Genomic DNA, 11,265 nt, shown 5'->3' on the forward strand with positions numbered 1-11,265 from the left:
CCTCCGATAAGCCTGAGTACCCCAGCGGCATACTCCATTGCATGGCGGTTGCGCAGAAATCCCTTTCCGCCCCCACTCAAAAACTGCACCTTTCCAGTAAGCTCAGGGGCCGAGGGGACGCCTACGGATCCTGATGCCGCCTCCAGGAAAATGTCCTTGTGGAATGGAGCCCCTGTCGCCCCTCTAAGTCTCCTCAGCTCTTGATTGGTCCAAAATAAGAGGAAAGGGAGGAGATGTCAGGGACCGAGACCCTGACTTGAGCCTCTGGCTAGATGCCACCATGGAAACCTGCTAAGAAACCAACCATTGAGCCAGCGCCACCCCGGTTAAACTAGATGGCCCAGTTCAAAGAGCAATAACAAAAGATAATTCTTGAGAATAAACTTACCGGAACGTCCTACAGTTAAGTCTCTTAGCAACCCCGGCTGCACCCAGAGTAATAGGAACGTTCTGTGGTCAGGTCACTTAGCAACCCTCCCCTATAGCAAGACCAGTAACCTTTTCACCCTGCCAACGTCCTGCTACCCCAAGCCCACTTCCTGCAGGTGCTGAAGAACTGCCCCCTCCTGCTTCAAGAGTATATAAGTGTGTGAAAAATCAAAGTAAATTGGCAGCTTGAACAGGCACCCATTTGTCTTGCTGCCCTCTTCGCGACTCCCTTTCCCTTCATTCTCTCTCATAGGTGGTCTCCCCTGTTGATGTCCTGCGGGTTGGGACAGATGGTCTCACTGGTGCTTCCAGCCACATAACCAAAAAAATAGATGGCTCCTCCTCCAAGCTGTGGTCTGAGTCCACTGCTGGTTCTGGTGGTAACCACTCTGTCCACCCTATTATCTTTATCTCTGGTGGAAACATCGTAGCTGCACTCGAAACATGGTATAGACATGTAAGAAAAAAGACCAAGTAAATCTGTTCCTGTTCCTCTTGTATTTCTGAAAATCCAGTTTTAGGAGTTCTGTTGAGAAACAGTTTCATGTAACTGGAACTTTGTTTTGTTTTGTTTTTAAAGACAGCTTCTTGTGATCTTTGGGGCTTCTGTGGAAAAGCTGATGGGAGGCTGCAATCCAGACTCCAAAAGGCTGTTGGGCATGCTGTATTTTTAAGGAAGCAATTCGTAAATCAGAGTGTAAAGCAAACTGGACCATGTTTTTTTTTAGTAATGATGATGAAGGTGATTATTTTAATAGTTTGAACTCAGCCTTTATTAAAGAATTAGTATTTCTCAAGATTCTCCCATAACCTGTATAATGGGATTTGATTTCTGAATATGGAAACTGTAACCTAATGTGAATTACAAGATTTTTATTTTCCACAAAGTAAAGAAGGTTCTCATGACCTTTGTGGAAATAAGCTTGTACTAATGTTTGCTTTTCTATGTGTATTTTCCACGTTAATGTTTATGTACTATAAACAGCTCTTCATGCCCTCCCACAAAACAGAACAAAAACACCACCAGTCATACCCAAGTGTAGTATCTAACTTAGTCAAATACAGACTTGATCATCAGTTGACACTTTTCCTGAGTCTTACCTCAGTGAGAAGCCCTTCTCTAACCTACAGAAGTTGAGCGGAGCTGAAGTGTCACTGTAATGCTCTTTATACTTATGAGGTTATATGTAGGAAAAAAATTATTACTCAGTTTCAACTATTGGCTACCAGGGAGAACCAGGCCCCAAGCTTGGCTGCACAGGCACACAGAAAAGGCAGTCATGGATGCTAGGGGCCAGCCACAGTACGGGTGATAACGGTGAACACCACAGTTGCTCTAGTCAAGGGCAACAGTCAGTAAGGCTCATTTAAATAGCAGAACCCTCAATGTGCATTCGAGCTTACTTCTGCCAGACAGATGTAAGGACAAGAGAAGAGCAGATGAAGAACTGGAAAAATTCCATGGGTTCTTAGGAAAAAAATGTTCGGCATTTAGAACCCACTAAAGTCCAGTCACCAGAGGAGAGGCCAGTGTATTGCAGGAATAGGGCTCTGGCATGTAAAGCCAGTGTATTGCAGGAATAGGGCTCTGGCATGTAAAGCACCATCTACCATCCCTCGCTCTCCCTTCTCTGTCTCTGTCTCTCCCTCTCTCTCTCTCACACGTACACCTCAACTACAGAGCTATATAATCTAACATTCCTTCTGGTGTGCAATGTCTACTTGCTCTGGCATTTGAGTTTTAATGGTTTCACTTTAACTGAACATTTCTACAAAGGAGAGAGAGAGAGAGAGAGAGAGAGAGAGAGAGAGAGAGAGAGAGGAAGAGACTATGAAAGCCTGAGAGCCATATTACAGATTCACAGATTTCCCTGCCTTCCTTGGCTGTGGTCTTCTGTAATCAAGCACTTCTGCTGTGCTCTTCTGGATTTAGAAATAGCTGATTGTCCTCAGAGGTTTGAAAAAAATGGTTTCAAAGCCCTGATATCCAAGGCCTTATAGTTCTCCTAATTATCTTTTTCTCCTTTCCCTCATTCAAAGAAGGGAAACTCTTCCCACAGAATTTTCCTGAGTTTCCCATCCTGTGTCCATTACCCCTTGATATTGAAATTATTGCTCTGTGTAATCCAGCTCCTGCTGAGAAGCTGTGTGATACTGGAGATGTGGGATTTTTCTCTTGTACTTTTGGATGTTGTTACCTATTTTACCCTTAAACCAAGGCTATGTTTGTTCATATATGCTGTTTACTCTGTGCCACACAAGTTAACAACAGGTGAGAAAAAGAGATGGCTTATGATTCAAGGGGGGGAGGGCATTTTTAGAATTCCATCTCAAGCAAGGGGCCAGATACTAAATCCCTTAGAGTTGGAGTTGGAGGGAGGGTGGGCTTTGTTGAGAAGAGGCAACTTTCCTTGGTCTCAATGTTAACATGCATGTTTTCAGCTTTCTGCATATAGAAGATGATGTATTTGTCTGTCTCCCATGGGGTGTCTGTTCTCCAGGGCAACAAAGTTTCTCCTGAGGCTGTTCCATAACCCTTCCTCACACAGCTGTCTGGGCACTGTGCTTTTTTCACCAACATTTACAGAAGAGCAGCTGCAGTCCAAGTACAGGCCTTGCCTTCTGGACTTTGGAAATGGTTTTGTGATAGTTTTTTCTTCTGTTATCCAGTTGCTCAAATTCTGCAGATTGTGTAGTCCCTTCAGCTACCTCCACCCAGAATACCCTAATAAATGTTTTCTTTTCTACAAAAAATGTATCTCGGTGTGTTTTTATAAATCCTAATTTATTGGAGGGCCATCCTGGTATCTATTGATGCCATAGTGGTCCCCCTCATCAAGATATTAGGGTATCAGGCAGTAGATTGTAAGGCCATGGTTTTCCATTTTTGGCAATGTTGGCATTTGGGGCAGATCATTGGTGGGTAGGACCCCCGGTAATAGGCAGTGGTGGGATGTTTTTAAAACCTTCAATCAGAAATGAGAGACCCACTGCAGTTGTATCCCTGGGGACCTTGTACATACTCCCTGGGTGCTCTCAGCCATATTCTATTCACCTCCAAAATGCAATCAAGTCTTCAGAATGCAGGTGATAGAAATTTTAGCAGATGGTACAAGAAATGTCTAATAAAACCCTGAGACGGGCTTGGAATATGACCTAGTGGTAGAGTGCTTGCCTCACATACATGAAGCCCTGGGTTCGATTCCTCAGCACTACATATACAGAAAAAGCCAGAAGTGGTGCTGTGTCTCAAGTGGTAGAGTGCTATCCATGAGCAAAAAAATCCAAGGACAGTGCTCAGGCCCTGATTTCAAGCCCCAGGACTGGCAAAATTAACAATCCTGAGACAAATGCCAAGAAACTGAATCTAAACTGTGACAGAAACAAGATTGTTTGTGTTGGGTGATATAAATAAAACATAAACAAAGATAGAGAAAGGAATAGGAGTCACCATAAAGTGACACAAACTGGAAGTGCCTGGCTTCATCCTCATGAGGCTTCTCCCTCATAGACTTCAAGGCCAAGAAATTACAGTGTGTAAAAGATAATGTGAGCATTTTGCCTGAACATGCTTCAGGTGAGCACATAAATAGGGTCACTGTCTCTAGGAAACTAAAGGGCAAATGTGTACCTTATAATTTTAAATCTACCTTCTCTTGGAGCAAAGAGTTCCACTGCAAAATAATTATCTTGCGTTAATATGGCATACAAAGGTCCATTTTCACAATATTTGCATCATGGGGCAATGTGTAATAGAAGACTACTTGGAATGACCTGAATGCTCACCGATGTGAACTGATTGAGGAGCTTAGGATATGCTGAGGGGAGGGAATATTATGGAACTATTAAAAAGTTATATGTAGATTTGCTGAGGTAAAGGTGGTACCAGGTAATAAAAACTATGGTTCTATTTGTGTATAATGAGAGAGAGAGACAGAGAGAGGAGATAGATGAATAGATACTGATAAATGGCAAATAGGTATAGATCACAGATATCTATAGATACAAGATAAATTGGTAGCAATATAATACAGATATTAGTAGATGATAGAGTGACAGATGAAAATTGACAGATGGTCAAGAGTTGGTATATATGAGGAATATATATTAATAGGTAATACGTAGAAGATTAAAGACTAACACATGCTAGGTGATTGTCAGACAATATGGATGAATAGGTAATGAATAGGTAAGAGGTAGATACAGATGGATAAATACTGATAACTAGATGGTACCCAGCTGACATACATACAAGGTATAAGTTAGATATTTCATATATAAACAGTTTTTTACTCTGTCAACCTAATATTTGCAACACTTTGTTTTTAGAGGATAAGATGTAGAGGAAAGGAAAGCTGTACAATTTCTAGGACACAGAGCTCAGCCTTGGAGCCCTGTACTTTGAGAGAAAGAAGTGATAAAGTCCTGGTTCAGAGTGCTCTCATGGCTGGAGCCACCTGTCAGAATCTGCAGTGCCTTGTGGGGCCCAAGCCATCATGAGAGCTGCTCCACCAGCACACCTGCAAGTTTAATTGCCTTAATTTTGGGATGAGACACCTATGAAGTCTGTGCACACTGGAGGGCTTCATCCCTCCTAGGAGAAGAGAGGCTCTGGGCATACAGGTACCATGGTTGATCCATGGGACACATGCTAGGAGAGGTAACAAATGTTGGTCATATAGTATTAATCTCATACAGGCCCTGGTGAGAAACGATGGGCTCCCAGCAGAGTCCTTGCCTCAAATCTGAGGTAGAATTAATTTCATTTTACAACAGAGGAAACTGACACACAGAGGAGGCAACGGGCCCATGAAACATCACCAAGCCACAGGGAGGCTTGCATTCTTCTTTCTAACATTACTAGCACCTACTTTTTTATTTTCTTACTATGTATTATTGGCTGGCTTTAAACTCACAATCCTCCTGCCTCAGCCACCGCCATGTTGGTAACAGTGGCTGTTCACACTCTTTCTGTGGGCTTCAAGGCCCTGAGAGAAGGGATTTTTTTGCCAGTCCTGGCCTTGTACTCAGGGCCTGAGCACTGTCCCTGGCTTCTTTTTGCTCAAGGAGAGTATTCTGCCACTTGAGCCACAGCACCACTTCTGGCCATTTTCTATATATGTGGTGCTGGGGAATGGAACCCAGGGCTTCATGTGTATGTGGTAAGCACTCCTGCCACTAGGCCATATTCCAAGCCCAAGGCATTCTTATAGGATAATCTCACAGGTATATCCCATGTCCCACTCCCACTGTGGTTGTCTTCTCCTTCTCTTTGGGCCACAATGAGAGCAGTCCAAGTCAGTATCCTGTGGCATGAACTTGTCTTCCAAAGATTATTAGATTACCTCCCTTGCCTTCAGGAAAAGAACACCAGATACAAAAAGAAATATAACAAGCCATCTCAGTACCAACACGGCTCCCCTGAGAGCCACGCTTCCATTTCAGTCCTTCATTCCAGACATGAAACCAATTAAAGAGGTTGCAATACACACAATTAAACCAAGTGACAAAAGGCTGCCTAAGTGTTTTAAATAACTACTTTATCCCACAAACTACGCCCGGAGAAATGTAGCTGGCTGCTGGCATGAAACTTGGAAGCACCATTTCTGGGGTGTTCATCGCTCCTCAGATCCCCAGCAGCCAGCAGCCCCTGGGCCTCCTCTGTCTTGGGTCTTCTGGCAGCACAGGGGAGACACTGACATAACTGGGACTTCTGACACCTGGCAGTCTGGCTGGCTCAGGAAAACCACTGAGTGGCTCATCTATGCCTGATCCTTGATTTCACTCTTCTGATGCATACCCCTTATGTTGGTAACTCTGTGGCGGGGGAGGGTAGCCTGGCTTTGCCCCAAGGATTCCCACCAAACAGCCAATGCCATGATCAGAAAGATAGAGAAAATGCCAACCGCATAAGAAAGAAGTCACCCCAAGCATATACATGTTCTCATCTTAGTTTGCGTCCCCTTCCAGTCAATCTGAAGACAATGCCCAGCCCTGGCCTTTAGCCATGAGTCACTGATATCAGAAGGGGAAGCACACCACATTTTTGACTGAGTCATGTTCATTCTTCCCTCCCCCACCTCTTCTCCCATTCTTTCCCTTACTTCCCTCCTCTCCTCTTCCCTTCTTTTCTCCCTTTCTCTTCGCTGTTTTCTTCATTCCTTTTTTTTTCCTTTTGGAGGGGAGTGCTGGCCTTTTCGTTCCTGGAGGATTCTTGGAGTTCTCAGCCAGCATCCCCTCAGTTGGGGAACTCTTACAGTTTTTTTTTGGCAGGATGGGGGCGTGTATTACAGCCATGTTTCTTCCTGTCTCCTCCCACCAGAAGTTCAGATGCTCAGTAGCAACCTTATGCTGTATATGCAGAAAAAGTGGCCAGCCATGCCTTTGCCTTCTCAGGGGCATAAGCATCTTTTACTCCCTGCATTCAACATCTTTTACAACAGCTTCCCAACAGCGTGACCTCCTCTTTCACTTCCCTGTCTTCTTATAGTGGCATCTTTCAACTCACAGAAGGCATTTTATTGGCCTATCCTCTTAGTACACCATATATGAATATGTGAATCTATTCACTCATCTCAGAGGCAATATTTTCCATAATATTGTATGGTATTTGAAAAGTGCCTGCTGTAACTTAAGGGAGAGCCAACCTCAGGTACCGAACACAGGGCTGTCAGCAGTCTCACTGTGTGCTGACCACTGTCACAAACTCAGTAAATGACCAACAGAGCCGGTGCCTTCCTCAATGAATATTGAAACATCTCCTGTTGCAAACCAAGCTATTGGGGGGGGGGGAGTTCCTGGTAAGTAGAGGGTGCCAGTAATGCCCCCTGGCAGACCATTACCTTCAGATGCTGCTTGAGCAGGGAGCCCCTACACCAAATTTCACCTTACCTGCAGAGCCAGCCAAGTCCACTTCTCCCAGGCACTGTCACCCCTAACTCCCGCTCCACCCACAGGTCTATCCACAGCCTCCACTATGGAGTCCATGGGTGAATGGGTCTCAGTTTGGTCTGTGTCTTCAGGACTAGAGTCCAATTCTCATTTCTCAAGGGCACTTCTTGCTTTGACTGACATTCATGTTGGATGTTGCTAACCACCCTAGGAGGCCCCTGAGGGGCTGCAGTCTCAAATGTGCTGATGAGGAAATGGACTCAAAGATGAAGTCACCAGGCAAAGTCCTACAGGTCAGAAGGGACGCCAGGATACAAACCTAGATAGCTGGATTGAAGAATCTGCGTTGTGACCTTGCAGTGATAGCCTGCTTCCAGAAGAGACTTCCTACATTCACATCCCTCCACTTGTCTGACCCGAAGGGATTCATCTTGAAGAAAACCCCAGGAGTGATGCAGGTAATCCTTTGGTACTGTGAAAGCCTTGTGTACTGGCTTGGAGTTTTCGTTCCTTCAATTTTTTTTTCTGAGTGTGGAACACAACAGTCCTTTAGGTGCTCATTTTACTGGCAATATTTTAATGAGTTCTGACTCCAAAGTTTGCCTGTATATCTTCACACATGGCTTCACTACCAAGAAGTCTGGGTCCTGTTCCTCTGCCCTCTCTTGGCTGTCCAGTTCATTCCCTCCCTATGTCTAAGATTTAGGGGCCACCCAGAGACAGTGCTGCCTTCCATGTGACCTCACTCAGCATCCAGTGCTCCCAGAGTGCCCAGAAGAACCAGGGATCTCCTGAAAGCACCTTGCCACTGAGATCTCTGTCCCTCCATCTCCCTACCCCACCCTCAACTCTCAACCTTCCTAACAGACAGTAAGCACTATGCACAAGGCAGTTATCACTGTGAAAGAAACGGGATACTGCGAGGAAAGGTCAGGGGGAAGGATGAATCTGAGGAAATATTCTCACATTCAAAGTCTAAATATTAAGTTTCCAAAAGTAGGAAAAGAGCACTTGAGGTCAAGAAGAGCATCATCAAGCCAGGGAAGGGCATGACAAATTGAGGAAAAAAATCAGTCCTGCCAGCAGGGTTGGACATAGACAGGGGTGGTAGGGACCTGAGTCCTAGGAGATACCTTCATGCTAACAGGAGAGAAACAGCAATCAGGTGAGAACTGCAGGTACTGAAAGCTTTGTATTTTCCCTCTAAGAATGGATGCAGGCAATGTTGGAGATTATTAGGACATAAAAAGTAAAGATGATAGGGCTAGGCTCCTACCACAATTGACCCCTACCACAATGAAAACCACCCGGCTCATTGTTGGAGGTGCTCCTTGCAAGAGAGCTTCAGGAGAGGATGTGTGTCACACATATAATGATTGATGACATTGTTATCACAGAAGGTGAGTCTCAGCATGCATCTGCTGTGGACCATGGCACCCAAAAACGCCATCACATATACACCCACTGTCATGATATGGCAGACATGATGTGACATGGTGGCCTTGTAAAACAAAGGATTTCAGATAGCCACATGTCTATCATAGGCCATTGCTGTCAATATACAGCATTCATCGATAACAAAGAAAGTAAAGAAAAAGAGCTGCACCAGGCACTCAGCAAAAGAGATGATACTTTGTTTAACAAAACTCACTATTATTTTTGGAATTATAACAGAGGAGTAGCAGAGATCAATGAAGGAAAGGTTGAAAAGAAAGTTGTTCCTCAGAATGGAGGTCACAGAAATTCCCAAGAAGAGGAAGAAAAGAGGCAATTGGAAATCTGGCTGTTGTGTCAATTCAAGTAGAATAAAATCCTTCACTAAAGAGCCATTTCCTGAGGCTGTTCTTGCCTAGGTTAAATCTATAAAAAGAGGGGGGAAAACCCAATAACTTCAAAATAAATTCAGTTCTCTCTATCCAATCCCACCAAACGGATGCTGAGGCTCAGATTAGAAGAAGTAACCCAGCCTCCAACCATGTCTGTGAGTTTTCCATGTAATTCATAAGATTTGGAGACTTTATAAAGAAATATAAAATAGAGGGAAAGTAATTTCTTTGAGAAAAAGATTCAAATGGTCACTAATCACTCTTGCCTCTACAGCATCATTCTTCATTTCTGTCTTCATTACACCATCACCTCACGATCACTTATGGCTTGAACACAGAGAAGTTGTCAGCATATCAGAAACTCATGGACTCCCACAAAGGGTGTCATAAAACAATCACAGTCCCTACAATTCAACATCTGCTCATCTTTCTGCATCAAGATTTTAGAGACATTCTTTGTTAACTCTGTCCTTTATTCCTATAGCGGTAAATGCAAAGCTCTTTGATAAATTTTAGAAGTGCACAGAGCTGAAAAGAGATTTATCTTTCATGCTATTCCCTTTCTTTGAAATGAATTTTGTGCCACGGAATATGAACATAGTTCTCAGTACCTGACAATGAAAAATAAAGACAGGCAGATCATTATTTCTGATGGTGGCTTTTCCCAGACTGTTCTTATTCATCAGGGAGGTTGTGAATACCATGTGTTGTTGCCAAGAAAATCATCTGCTATGCTACTATGGCTCAAGAAATTTTTGTGATCTCAAATGTCCTCAGGACCTTGAATGTTTTAACCAGAGATTATACTTTACTGCTAAAGAAAATTACCCAGAATCAACCCTAATTTATAATCATGTTAGTAATTATAAACCCTTACTGGAACGCTATTAAGTTGATGAATGCCAGTTTCCTATCGAGCATGGCAAAATTTCAAGTAGAAAGCAAAAGTAAGTGTTCCATATTCACAAGGGTTTCTTCTTAGCACCTCTTACATAACTGGAATACTATCCACTCATTTTCTGATTGTCTTGTACTTACATGGTAGGAATTTTGTCTATTCCTTTCAGGTATATATGTCCTATCTTGAGTAATAATCATCCTATGAAAAATCTATCAATAAATATATGTATAATGAAATGATGAATGAGGGAAGATTTTGATCTCACATTCTCTGGGATAGTGGCCACTGTACTTTCACCCCATCACATTTCCTTCTATGTCTCTGAAAAGTTAAAAGAATCCCTGTGGTACATACTTGAATTTGTTTCATTATTTTTTATTTTAATTTCATTGTCAAGGTGACTTACTGAGGGGATACATTTAAATATGTATGTTAAGGAGCACATTTCTTGTCATACTTCTTAAACCCTCCCCCCCTTTTCTCCCACCTTCCATCCTCCCACCCCCTCCTGATTTGTACAGTTAGTTTCCAACATATTGTAATGAGAGTATCGCTGTTGCACTGGATCACTTTATCCTTTGTCTCACTATTTTGAAATTCCTCTTCTCTTCCCTTCCCTAATTCAGATAAATGTGTATATGATACCCAGGGGCCTAGAATTAAATACAGTAAAAACAGAGGATAAACCATAGGAAAGATTATGCAATTTAAGTGTATTTTTGTAACATGTGAAACCCATTCTTGAAATTTTGAAACAATATGGGGAAGGCAGAGAGGGACAGGAGGAAGAAAAATGAATGTAAAAAAGTCAGGGAATGAAAATGGAGAGGATGAGGGGAGACTGATCCAAAAAAATCAGATTGAGGAATATGAAAAATGCAGACTTATGAATAGAAATATGCAGCGCATATACAAAACACTCTAATGAGTATATGGAAAAAGTGGAACTTTGATGAGAAGAAAATAATACAGAAATGTATTTGAGAATTAAGAATGAGAGTGATGTGCTGATAGGAAGTTACTGTTGTGTGTTTTTTTTTTTAAATTTAAAAAATTAGCCTTTATCACAACTACTCAGGAAGCTGTAATCTTGGGGGTCATGAATTGGTGCCAACCTGGGCTGAGAGGCCAGAGTCAAAAGTAGAGCTGTGGTTGAAGTGGTACAGTACTAGGTTTAAGCAAAAATACTCAGGGACATTATGCAGGCTTTCAGATCAA

The 11,265-nt window shown here is 42.8% G+C and overlaps 1 pseudogene; it reads left to right on the top strand.

Annotated features, from left to right (window-relative positions):
• The window catches only part of LOC125366990, a 49,141-nt pseudogene extending 48,281 nt beyond the window's left edge, over positions 1 to 860 (top strand).
• Positions 861 to 11,265: the final 10,405 nt, after the last annotated feature.

This window comes from Perognathus longimembris, chromosome 18 (genome assembly GCF_023159225.1).
Source record: "Perognathus longimembris pacificus isolate PPM17 chromosome 18, ASM2315922v1, whole genome shotgun sequence".
NCBI classification, from domain to species: domain Eukaryota; kingdom Metazoa; phylum Chordata; class Mammalia; order Rodentia; family Heteromyidae; genus Perognathus; species Perognathus longimembris.